This window comes from Saccostrea echinata, unplaced genomic scaffold (genome assembly GCF_033153115.1).
Source record: "Saccostrea echinata isolate AGI-Se365-2 ecotype Australia unplaced genomic scaffold, CSIRO_AGI_Sech_v1 ptg000009l, whole genome shotgun sequence".
In the NCBI taxonomy this organism is placed as follows: Eukaryota; Metazoa; Mollusca; class Bivalvia; order Ostreida; family Ostreidae; genus Saccostrea; species Saccostrea echinata.
Genome location: NW_026889758.1, coordinates 39,145,095 through 39,157,922, shown reverse-complemented (window position 1 = coordinate 39,157,922; position 12,828 = coordinate 39,145,095). Strand labels below are relative to the sequence as shown.

Sequence of the window (12,828 nt, the reverse complement as noted above, 5' to 3'; positions counted from 1 at the left end):
AAAGAGAACAATATTCATTCAGAATGTTACCTCCTGCAAACTCAATTACAGCTATACATTTTTTATTTTAAGTATCGCTAACTTTAAACAGCACATAGCATATCGTTTACACAAGGAACAATATCACGTACACCTTATTGAATACATAAAATGCAGTAAAATGACATTAAATGGATTAAAAAATAACCATGTTTAAAGCCTATTTTTATGCCCCCGTAATCGAAGATTCGGGGGTATATAATTTTTGCCTTGTCCGTTCGTCCGTTGTCTAGCTGTTTGCCTGTTTGGTCACAAAAACTTTAACATTGTCCATAACTTTTGATTGGTTGGAGCTATGGCTTTCATATTTCACATGTGTATTTCTTGTGACAAGACCTTCCTTTGAATACCAACATATTTGACCTCTTAACCTTGACCTTGGAGTTTGTCCCACTTTTGCAAAATACTACCCAACTTAACGTTGGCCATAATTTTCGAACAGTTGGTGCTAGGCTTTCATATTTCACATGTGTATTCATCGTGACAAGAGCTGTAAATATTTTTGAACTTTTGACCTTGACCTTAGAGTTTGACCCACTTTTAAAGAACTTTAACCTTGGCCATAACTTTTGAACAGTTAGCACTAGGGCTTTCAAATTTCACAGGTATATTTTTCCTTTGGATACAAACAATTTTGACCTTTTGTCTCTTTGGAGTTTGACTTACTTTTGAAAAACTTTAACCTTTGCCATATTTTTGAACAGTTGGTGCCAGGGCTTTTATATTTTGCATGTGTATTTCTTATGACAAGGTCTCACCCTACGTACCATTAATTTTGACCTTGAACTTGGAGTTTGACCCATTTTTAGAAAACATTGACCTTGACGATAATTTTGAATGGTTGGTGCTTGGGCTATTATATTTACCAGGTATATCCATTGATTCAAGTACTTTCCTTGGGAAACGATATTTTTGATCTCTTGGCCTTGACCTTGGAGTTTGACTTGCATTTGAGAAGCTTTAACCATAAGCTGTCATACGTGGGCATCAGTTTTTCAGAAACACATCTTGTTTTAAATTTACTATTGATTCAGCTAAATTTAAAATACCACTCAGAATTCATAACTTTTTAGCTTGGATTCCATAAGAGGTTTGGCATTGTAAATTTAAAAAAAGATTAACTATTTAGAAAAAATACTGCTTGAAAAATTCAGGAATCTGTATGAAAATGAAGGAAATATAAATGTTCGTTTTAAAAGTATGTGTAAAATTTCCTATACTTGATGTATATTTTTAGATATCGGAAAATTTGAATGTGATGGATATTCACCAGATCAGTTTCCTTCTTTTAACTATCGTATATACTTGTCTTTAAGTCGATTATATTTTTTCAGAATATTTTGCAGGAATTTGCCACTGACCCGCTTAAAAGTCGGTTTGGTATTTTGCTAGATCCCGTTGCCAATATCATATAAATATTCTAATCTTATTACATGTATTATATGTTAGTCCTAATCATGGACTCAATATTAATATTCAAATATTTGAATTAGCAGTACATGCTTACATAGCAGCAAGAAAACGTTTTATTTTAACACTGTCATGTATGTAACTTTTGTCAGTATTTCCAAACCAGTATTTCATTGTATTTTTTCCTATTTTTTCTTCCTCTCGTTTCTTTTCTTTTATGTTTGTTTAATTAGTCTTATACCTATATAGTGTATATTTACCTTGACCTTGCCGCAGGGAGAGGACTAAAATAAGCTTTTCCTGCTGCCCAATCCCATTCACTTTTTGTGAATAAAATTATGTATAAATTAAAAATATTAATATTCTATTGTATTTACCTATGTTTCAACGTATGGTTTGGGGCTTTGATATTTTTCGATATATAAATCGAGATATTTGATATAAAGCACAGAGAAAATGAAAATAAAAGGATACCCATTACCCACTACCACACAACTGTCGACCTGTGAAACCTGTCTCCTCGCTGTGAGATATATATGGTAATGATGATTATCATTATCATTTACACTAAATCCAGCGAAATTCTTTATTTTTATCAAACTCTGGGTGACTCCAACAGAAAATTTCGTATACCATCATGCATGACGACAAAGAAATTAATTAAAAAGGCTACTAATAGATTAGGGAAACTTTTTAAAGTCATGAAAAATTCAGTATGAATGTTCATTTACTGTTATATAACCACTAAGGCATGTGAAGTGTATTCTCCTATATTTTATGTCCTTTGTAGTATCTAATTTTAGAAATGGAAAATCTCTGAAGGTGAATTAAGGATGTTCTTTGCGGCTTGATGTAAAATGCGGAGGATGGAGGCTCCAAAATGGAGTGTCACAGAGTGCAAGAGGTGGAGCCTTTTATGTCAATTTCAAAAGCAGAAGCTGTAAGACCATTTTGTTTTTGATATCTAAAGGGCATTTAATATTTTTGGACCGAGTCTCGTTTTGTTCTTTCTCAATCGTTTCTCATTCTTTGAGAAAAGAAAATGACAATAATGTTGTTAACATAATTGTTGTGTTGTTTCTGTTCCATTCAGCCTCCGTTATCTTTAAAATTTTAATCAAACGCAAAGCTGTTCCCCTTGCTGACATGTGAAAGTCATTAAATGTTTCACTGTTTCCTGTTTCTCAGTTACATACTTCGTAAGATATTGTCAAATGGTCTACACAAAATTGAAATTTAGGATAAAATAGATTCATTCGGTCAACTTCAAAGGAATTATCTTTTAATTGTTTGGATAATGTGACACTCTAACAAGTTTTCACGGAAAATTAGAAATTGAAATCTAATAAGCAAGTGTTAAAATTGCAACAAGATGTTCCACCTCTTGCAGTTTCTGAAACTCCACTTTGGAGCATCCATCCTCCACATTTTACACCAAGCCTATTCTTGTAGGCGTCAGTTTCCTTTTCTAATCAATTAAAAAATTCTTTAAGTAGCAATATGATTCAATAAATTCTTAACTTGTCATGTATTCAATCTTTGAATTTCTAAGACACAATAAGGGGGCTATACTTTATCTAGATACATTTACTGGCCATCTGTATGTCATTTATAATTTGTTCATCTTGGAATATGAGCAATCCTTACGATTAAGAAATTGCTAAATGTCAATTATATGTTAATACTTCTTTATAGTGAGTTTATCACTGCCTGATGCAGGTTATAGAAGTTAATAAAATATAGCTATACAAAAAACCATACAAGTGACAATGGACAAGTTCTTCAAGACGAAACACCAGTTCAAGGGGATTCTTTCTGTTATTCTTTCATTTTTCTTTCTTTCTTTATTGTGTGGAAGTTATCTTCTCGCCTTTTACCTATAATCCCTTTTTTTAGTGATGAAGCGAATATTGACTTGGAATTAATCATATATGTATGAGTATGACAATTCCTGTGAATGAAAACTTTGCTCTGTGCACTTAGTGAAGGATTGCTTATGAGATTTATATGTAATAGTATCAAGACAGTATCGTACCCTTCAGAAAGACGAGTCATACAGAGATGTGTATGAATAACAAAGGGAACTGGAATTTATGATGTGTTAATACTCATCACCCAAAGCTGTACCATTTATTACAAAGATTATATATATATAAGTTTGATATAACTTTTAATAGAATAATAGAACTCATGAACTCGTATGCTTCAACCTAGGAGATTGGAATTTTCCTAAACGTTTTCCTAAACGTATAAATTTAGCCCTTCTCATTTCTACATGTATATATTTAAACATTCCACCATTTGTTTAAAGTTCAACATCTGGGACATTTAAATGCATAGTTCAGTTCTTAAATAAATACAATAAAACTTCAACCTTGAAAAGAAAAGAACTTTATTTAGTTTTTGCAAATGGTATTTTGCGATGAATACATATTTTTAGAGAATGCTTATTAATACAAGTAGTTTCTAGAGGCTTTTGGTTTTCCCCAACTTGACTTTGACACAGAAAATTTGGTCTCTGTTTAATGTTGACTCTTCCGCTATGCCTTATATGGTGCTGTTTGATATGAAATCTCGGCTCATTCATGAGTTTATCTCTTCCCTATAAAAAGTACTGTGACAATGCGTTTTCATTTTTTTTTTTAACTTCTTGAATACCCCAGCATGAACTAAGAATGACACATTGTTAAAACCCAACATAACAATATGTTTCATACTTTTTGCTTAAACATAACAGCACAGAATTAAAAATTTATATACTGTAACATAGTGATATGTTTATCTCACTGTGTTTTGTATGTATACATAAATAAGATACTCTAAGACCAGGTCGGGGGACGACCGGTCGAACAACCTTCCCGGTTTAAAAAAAAAAAGAAGCCGATTACCTACGGCGCATTACACTATGAACTATGCACTATGATATTCATGTATATATGATCTTTCATGGAATTGTCAAACATCATAATATACTAAAAGAAAAATCATATTCAAGTAATGTTTTTCACTGTTCTGTGTCATTGTTGCAAAATTAGAAAGCTTGGCGTTTTCAGTTTACTCTTGTTAATAAAGCTAAATGTTTGATTTAAAACAAATATCTGGTATCAGCTTGGTACAAATATTTTATAAAAATTATCTCTTTATATCCCATCTAGGAAACAGGACTGACAATAAAGCAAAATGCTTGACATGCTTATGGTTACTTTTCCTTCCTAAGTATGAAAATGATGTGTTTCAGCATTGACAGCTGGAAATTGTCCATCGATTTATATATTTTTTTCGGGAAGCTGGAAATAATGTTTGTTTTTTTTTTTATTTTCTTCAAATAAGTATTTCAGAAAGTGTATTGTGAAACCTACACAAAGGTAATATTTCTTTCGCATTGATACATTTTAACACCGACTTATTTGTTATTGCTGTGTTTTGAGAACACCATTAATCTTTTTTTTTTGACAGTAAGTTTAAGTACAATAATTAGATACCTATTAATTAAGCCAGATATATCTACATGCAGGACCTTTCTACTTTTCTATGTGTACATTTAAATGATAATAAAGTCCTAAATTAGACCTATACATTTCCTGGTGCATGTTTAGACAGAGAAATTTCCATCTGTCACTGAGAAGTTTAATCAACTGTTAATGAATTAATTTCTGTATATCATTTACAATCCGTTTGTGTATTTATATTACAATTGAAATACATAAAATTATGTGTAACATTTTATTTTCTTACAACAATCATCTATAGCTTTTCCATTCAAATTTCTGTATTTCATTACATAGAACAGTTTCCAAGAATTGATCCTTATTCCTAAACGTCATCTTATTTGTTTTGGCCACGTCATGTGAATGTTATATTGCATAAAAGTTACACGATTTTAAGCCGAACTAAGTACATGTACTATGAAAACACTACGTAAAGGTCTTTCAAAACAAATTGGGGAAAAATAGCAGCTTCTCAAAGAGTTTGAAATAGATTTGCATTGTAAACAGTGGAGTTTCTATTTTATCAAGTTTCTGGAAAGTGGGTGAATTTGCAATGCCTCTATTTGTTTACAATGGACTAGACTTCAATTCTTAAATAATTGATAATTGAAGTGTCTGATATATGTATATTCACAATTGTCAATGATGAATGTACTCGTGTAAGTAAAGTTTAATCTTTTATCCTTGGACCTGAGTACACCTTACATCAAACTGATACAAGCTGATAACTTCCGTGATTAGGACTTCCACAAAATTTTTCGTCCATGTTTTTCGTATTAATTTTTTCTTTTTATTTTAAGCAAAATACTAGTAGTGTAGCATTTGTCATTCGGTAACGTGGAATTTATCTATTTCATATGGCATAAACGCAAAGCATATGGTTTTGTAACATGGATTTTTCAAAGGTCAAAAACCAAACCTTCACAAAAAGGTGCAAGTTTTTGTAACGTTTGCTCTACAGCGGTATTGGTTCATTGTTCATTTTATGTAAGATCGAGAAACGAACGTCATCGTTTATAAAAAATTGATTCGCATTGTCATAAACAGTTAATATACCAATGTATTGAACAAGCTCATGCAGACATAAAAGAAATGTCATAGAAGCTAAATATTATGATCATGTAATTCTTCATCTTCCCAAGTCGAGAGTTTCTGATCCACTCGGCTTCACTGTGGAGCGGCGTGGATCAGAAACCCTTGACTTGGGAAGATGGTAATTCATTGTTTTTATGGGGATCTTATGGGCAATTCATCATTATTAGCGGATATTTTTAACATTGAATTCGTTCTTGAAGTTGTTATCTTAACGCCAAATGGTTATCATGCGGAAAGAGTTTATGTACCCGCACTCTCATTTTTTAATAAATATTTTAAAACTCAATTTTCTTCGACTTCACATGGCGTAGAAATCGTTTATTTTCTTCATAATTTTCAAGTTGTATAACATACCGTTGGATGTCTGAGTAAACATATGTAATTAAATTTCTTTAACTTCGTGTTTCCTTAGGAGTCGTTGTAAACCAAAACAATCAAACAAGACCTGGGTCCTATTTTGGGATCTATCACTTCTTTTTTGCTTGTAATTTTGGGATTCTTGAAAAAGAGTATGATGATACTGATCAATGGCTGTCTGTTGATTTTCTTTGCATTAAGGTGTATAAAGATATTCAAAAGATAAAACTGAAATAATCATTTTTTTTTTTTATATAATGCAAACAAATCCATTTTGTTGTTCGGCCTCTTTTTACTACCGATACATAAACTGTTTGTGTACCAAATGAGATCACAATCGTATTATTTCGCTGAAGTATCATTGAATAACACTAATTAACAATGTTCAGTGCCAATGAGTACTAATTATCATTGGAAATTTTTAATTAGTTGAAGACACTTAATTATTACTAATTGTGCCCACCTACGGTAATTCGAATACAGTATCAAGAAGATAAAGAACGTTTATGAATTAAAACTGAAAAGATTTGTAAGAATAATCGTTCACTTAAAACATTATAAATTAAAAAATCTACTTTTAATTTATAAAAAAAAAAAAAAAAAAGCCTGATTATTTGCATTTTAATTTTACTTACTCCGTTCTCGCCATGTTGATGCTTAATTTATCTGATAAGAGTTATTTTTGTAATTTATAACAGCACTTTGGAGCATCACATTGTTGTTACTAAGCGCAGTTTTAACGATTTAATACAAATATCCTCCATGTCAGAAATAATGTAGAAGAGGACCATATTAGTTCATAAAATTACCAGTAAATTATCAGTACATTTTCGGTAAATCAAACCCAAAACCAGCTGGATCGATCACTTCAGTCGGGTAAAGAAGAAAAAGGCAACCTAAAATGTTGCCAACAACATGAAATAGCTTTTTTATGCAATTCTTCAGGTGACTATGTTATAAAGAAAGAAAAATACAAATAAGTATAATATAAAGCAAAAAGATATGTTATTAATGTTGCTAAGTAGCTGCAAGGTTCTAATCGAATCACTGATGTTTACTACGTATTGTTGTTCTGGACATTCCTAACTTCCCTCTCGTAAATTCCTTTTTAACTTTGGTTTTTCCATTCTGTGAGTTTCTAAGGCGTTCTGACATTCATGTCAAAACATTTCCCCCTGCATTATTTAAAGCGGCCATCCCTTGAAGAACTGTCAATAAAGGGAAAAAAATGAAATCCGATGGAATGATTTCAAATAAATGAAATAATCTGTCTGAATATGTCCTTGACGAAAGACAGAAGGAGACCGAAAGAGAAATCAAGATGTTTTGAACATACTTCTCTAGTAACAATACAGGGGCGTAGCTAGGCACATACATTCTGTGGATACTTTTATAACTGCAGGGAGTCTGTGGCCACATAGTTAGAATAATCTGTGTCTCGGGACAAGCCCTCACCACAGTAAACCGGGTTCGTATAGGACAATATCATTTTAACGATAGAACGTTGTATCTAGTGGCCACATTAAGCCCCCACCCACACAGTGGGATCAGGGATGGAAGCCCCACAGAAATTGGAGGTATTAAGTAGTGTTCTATTGAGTCTTAGAATGTACAGTCTGGAGATAATACATGCAAAACAATTATCTTTTAATAATGATTTTTTTTTTTTTTGAAATACGTTCTTTGATCTATGAGTTTGTATTTAGTTATTTATTGGAAAAAAAAGGTGGATGCTTTGGCATACAAACATACATGGTATAGGTACGCCACTAAATTTCAGATGAAATGCATTTATGACAAAGTATAAGATGCAATTAACCACGATAATAGTACTTGTTCATTAATACATTCAACACAGAGATTATCACAAAATATAATAACAAAGAGTGTGGAAATTAATTTGGGGGTTACTTTTTTAAACGAAATTTTTAATGTTTGAACACAATTGTGCTTCCCAGATTGAATTTCGGTCATTTCAGCGATAAACACGGGTTGTACGTTATTACATTATGCATCGAAATCAACAGGAAATGTAATAATGCAAAATGAAGTGATGTAACTATGATAGCATATTTCTACCCCTTATATACAAGTTATTTTTCTATAGATTTTGTCCACATTCTGATAATTTATGAAAATTTTCCAAAGTTTCTGATCATTTGCATGTCAACATTGTTATGTTGCCTGTTGGCATACTTATGTTGCATGTTGACATAATTACCTGGCGTGTCGACATAATCTATAGAAAAATAACTTGCATATAGGGGGCACAAATTTGCCATAGAGCATTGTATTATCCTGTGTGTCTTTCTATCTGTTTGTCTGTGAAAACTTTAGTATCTCGGGATATACATGGTAGATAAATTAAACTACATGTATTGATATACCCTTCCTATGGTGGCATATTTCTGCCCCTTGTGTGCAAGTTATTTTTCTATCAAATATGTCGACATGCAAGATAAATATGTTGACATGCAAGATAGCTATGTCAACATGCATCATAACTATGTTGACATGCAAGAAAATTGCAATCAAATAAAAATTATAAAAAATCTTCAAAAATCTCAAATATCGCCCACATGTGACATTCAACATGCTAGATGCTACTTATTTATGTTAACATGCAAGTTATTTATGTCGACATGCATTTTATTTATGTCGACATGCAACTTATTTATGTCGACATGCAACTTAATTGTTTATGTTGACATGCGAGATAAATATGTTGACATGCAACATATGTATGTCGACATGCAACTTATTTATGTTTACATGCATTTTCAGGTATAGTTCTGCTATGACCTTAAACTTAGACCTTGAAACATAGTTCAAGGTCACTGCACACCCTTTAAAAGAGACCTCGGGCGAACAGATGGACGGACGGACACACTAATTACTAAAGGTCGCCCGCAGAGAGGGGCCCTAAAACGTTTTATAATCTACGGTCACGTTTCTGAATCGCCAGGACATTTTATCTAAAGAAATTCAATTTATACTTTGTTGTCCACCTCATATTATAGAAAAAAAATTTAAACTGCAACATTTGCTTGAACAAATTTGCATTTAAATTTAATCATTTAATTCAAAATCTTATCATATTTAAAAAAGTATATATCCAAAATGAAATCAAAAACTCGATCAAATTCACTGTATCAAATTCACTGTAAACTTTTTCGCCATTCCCGGGTCTTCAGACATTTACATCGATCTGTGATTTCATTTTTGTATGGTGGCATATTTCTGCCCCTTGTGTGCAAGTTATTTTTCTATCAAATATGTCGACATGCAAGATAAATATGTTGACATGCAAGATAGTTATGTCAGCATGCAACATAAATATGTTGACATGCAAGAAAATTGCAATCAAATAAAAATTATAAAAAATCTTCAAAAATCTCAAATATCGCCCACATGTGACATTCAACATGCTAGATGCTACTTATTTATGTTAACATGCAAGTTATTTATGTTAACATGCAAGATAAATATGTTGACATGCAACATATTTATGTCGACATGCAACTTGGTTATGTTGAAATGCGAGATAAATATGTTGACATGCAACATATTTATGTCGACATGCAACATATTTATGTCGACATGCGACTTATTTATGCTGACATGCAACTTAGTTATGTTGACATGCGAGATAAATATGTTGACATGCAACTTATTTATGTCGACATGCAACTTATTTATGTCGACATGCAACTTAGTTATGTTGACATGCGAGATAAATATGTTGAAATGCAACTTATTTATGTTGACATGCAAGATGAATATGTTGACATGCAACTTATTTATGTAAACATGCAGCATATTTATGTCGACATGCAACTTATCTATGATGGCATGCTGTTTGTTTGAAAGAGGGTATAGTTTAATCAAAATCTGTGGTTGCAGTGAATGAGAAGCTTAACCTCTGAACGTTCATCTGGTCTCTACACAACTGATAAGGTAAAACTTTGTTTTAGATCTGATATAAAACTGATATTGGATGTAATGAAGATGTCTTTTGTATAATCCTTACTGATAACTCTTGGTGTCAATATCTCTTTTGGTCAGAGTGCCCAATTCTTAAATGATATGTGTACTTCATGTAGCTATTATTTGATCAAACATATTACTTTTAGTACTTCACTATCTTCAGTGGCGGATCCAGGAATCTTGAAAAGGGGGCCCCGACCAGTTTGTGGTCGGGGTAGGGGCCCACGACCACACCAAAAAAATTGATTTATTAAATCTTATGTATATTTCGGACACAAAAGGGGGAGCCCGGGCCCCAAGCCCCCTCTAAATCTGCAGTGCTATCTTACAAAAGTTTAATTGAATTGCAAATTTTTTATATGATAAACTCTTACAAGCGTGGTGTATTTATAGATTGAATGATTTAGTTTGATGTACATTTACACATGTAGAAAGCAAAGCAAAAATTCATTGTGTATAAAGTATTTTTTTCCCAATTTTTTTCAGCGACAAAAATACTATGGGTGAAAATATCTATAAACCTGCTCTGGCTCAACGTTTGGTTGTGGACGGACTACCTCTCAGTAGGAATGAAATGATTGCTGTTTATTACCACTCTGGTTATACTATTCAGGAAATCATTGGATTTCTTGCGACCAGACATAACATTGCTCTTAGTGCAAGACAAATTCATCGAGTTTTAAGGGAAATGAATCTGACGAGACGAAACAACCAGCCACGTTTGGAGGACATTGCAACGGCTATTCTACATGAACTTTCAGGCTCGGGCGGTGACATAGGATATAGAGGAATAAGGAGACGTCTGCTAATCGACCATAACCTCAATGTGTCTTGTGAATTGGTGCGCCTTGCATTAACTGTTTTGGACGCAGAAGGTGTAATAAGGCGTAGACAATGTCGTCTTCAGCGTAGAAGGTACATTAACGAAGGGCCTAATTTTTGTGTTCATCTAGATGGCTGGGACAAGTTAAAACCATTCGGAATTTCCATTCATGGCTGTGTAGATGGCTTTTCAAGACGTATTCTCTGGCTCAGAGCTTGCAATTCTAACAAAAACCCTGAGTATGTATCCAGATTTTATATAGATTATATCAAAGAAATAAACGGGGTTCCTGTAGTCGTATACGCAGACAGGGGTACTGAGAACTCCATGGTTCGAGATTTGCAATACGCTTTGCGATGGAATCACCAGGATCCCTTGCAAGGACTTTCAAGTTTTAGGTATGGATCGTCATATAGAAATACAAGTATAGTGTTTACGAGAAATGTGTGGCAATTTTTGGATAAATTACTTTAAGGATATGGATAATTTAGGTGTTTTTGACACCTCCGACATAGTCCACCTGGAGTGTGCTAGGTATTGTTTCTTACCAATTATCACCAGAGAATTGAACAGAGTTATACAGCATTGGAATGAACACACAATTAGAAGAAACCGCAATGCAGATTGTCCGTCTGGAAAACCAGATGTTATGTATTTTCAGCCCGAAATTTACCAAACAAGAGATTTCAAAATGCCTGTACCTGATAATCTGAATGGCATAGAACAAGAATATTGTGCCTACCCTCCTGCAAATGGTGTTTCAATGGAATTTGAAGTTATTGGTACTCAAATAAGAATGGAAAACGGTTTGAATTACCCACCAAACACAGTAGAAGAAGCAACAGAACTCTTTATCCGAATAACAGACTATGTAGATCGCTTATAAATTACATTTATCTACATACATTTACTTGACTCTTGCTGTTTTAAGGAGGTACACTTTTCTTTATCTTCCGAATATTGTTTGATAAAGGAATGAGAAATTGTATCTTTGCGAGGTTTTGTGTATATAATTGCAAATGTGTCTTTCTAGTAAAGTATGTATATTAATAGTACATAATATTAGTAATTATTCTTTCTTAAATCTGCTTCAACCGTCAAGGTCAAAAATCATAATAAATTCAAAAAATTGTAATGAGTACTGTTGAGTGTTGAAGTAAGAGTATAAAAGCGTATTTTCCTATGGAATAAAGAATGCATTTGGTCAGCATTTTTTTTTTTTTTAGATAACTAGGTCAAACTTTAATTCAAAGTAAAAAATTAAAAAGAATTTTCCTTTTTAATGAAGCTGTCGTAAATAATGCACCTGTAAATAATAAAAGCTCTAAATCTATTCTCCCTCATTCAGAACATACCTACTTGACATTAAAGGGATTTTATCACGTCTCAAAATTTTTTGATATGACAAAGTTTACATGCTATTAAAATCATATATTTAATAATTTTTGCTAGAAAATTAATTTTTTTGATGTTTCAGCGATTCAAAGTTTGAATTTCTCAATATGCATATTTTGATCGCCAGTGTTACGCGCCATTGCTCTGACGTCATAGGTGTCAATCCTGGTCAAGCGAAGTACTTATTGTGTATACAAATTTAAAAGGGCTTATTTGTTGTGTCTATTAAACCTG

General features: G+C 32.6%; 1 pseudogene; it reads left to right on the top strand.

The window, feature by feature from the left end:
* The first annotated feature begins 10,240 nt into the window (after positions 1 to 10,240).
* LOC133183690 (uncharacterized) lies at positions 10,241 to 12,129 on the top strand (annotated as a pseudogene).
* The last annotated feature ends 699 nt before the right edge of the window (positions 12,130 to 12,828 follow it).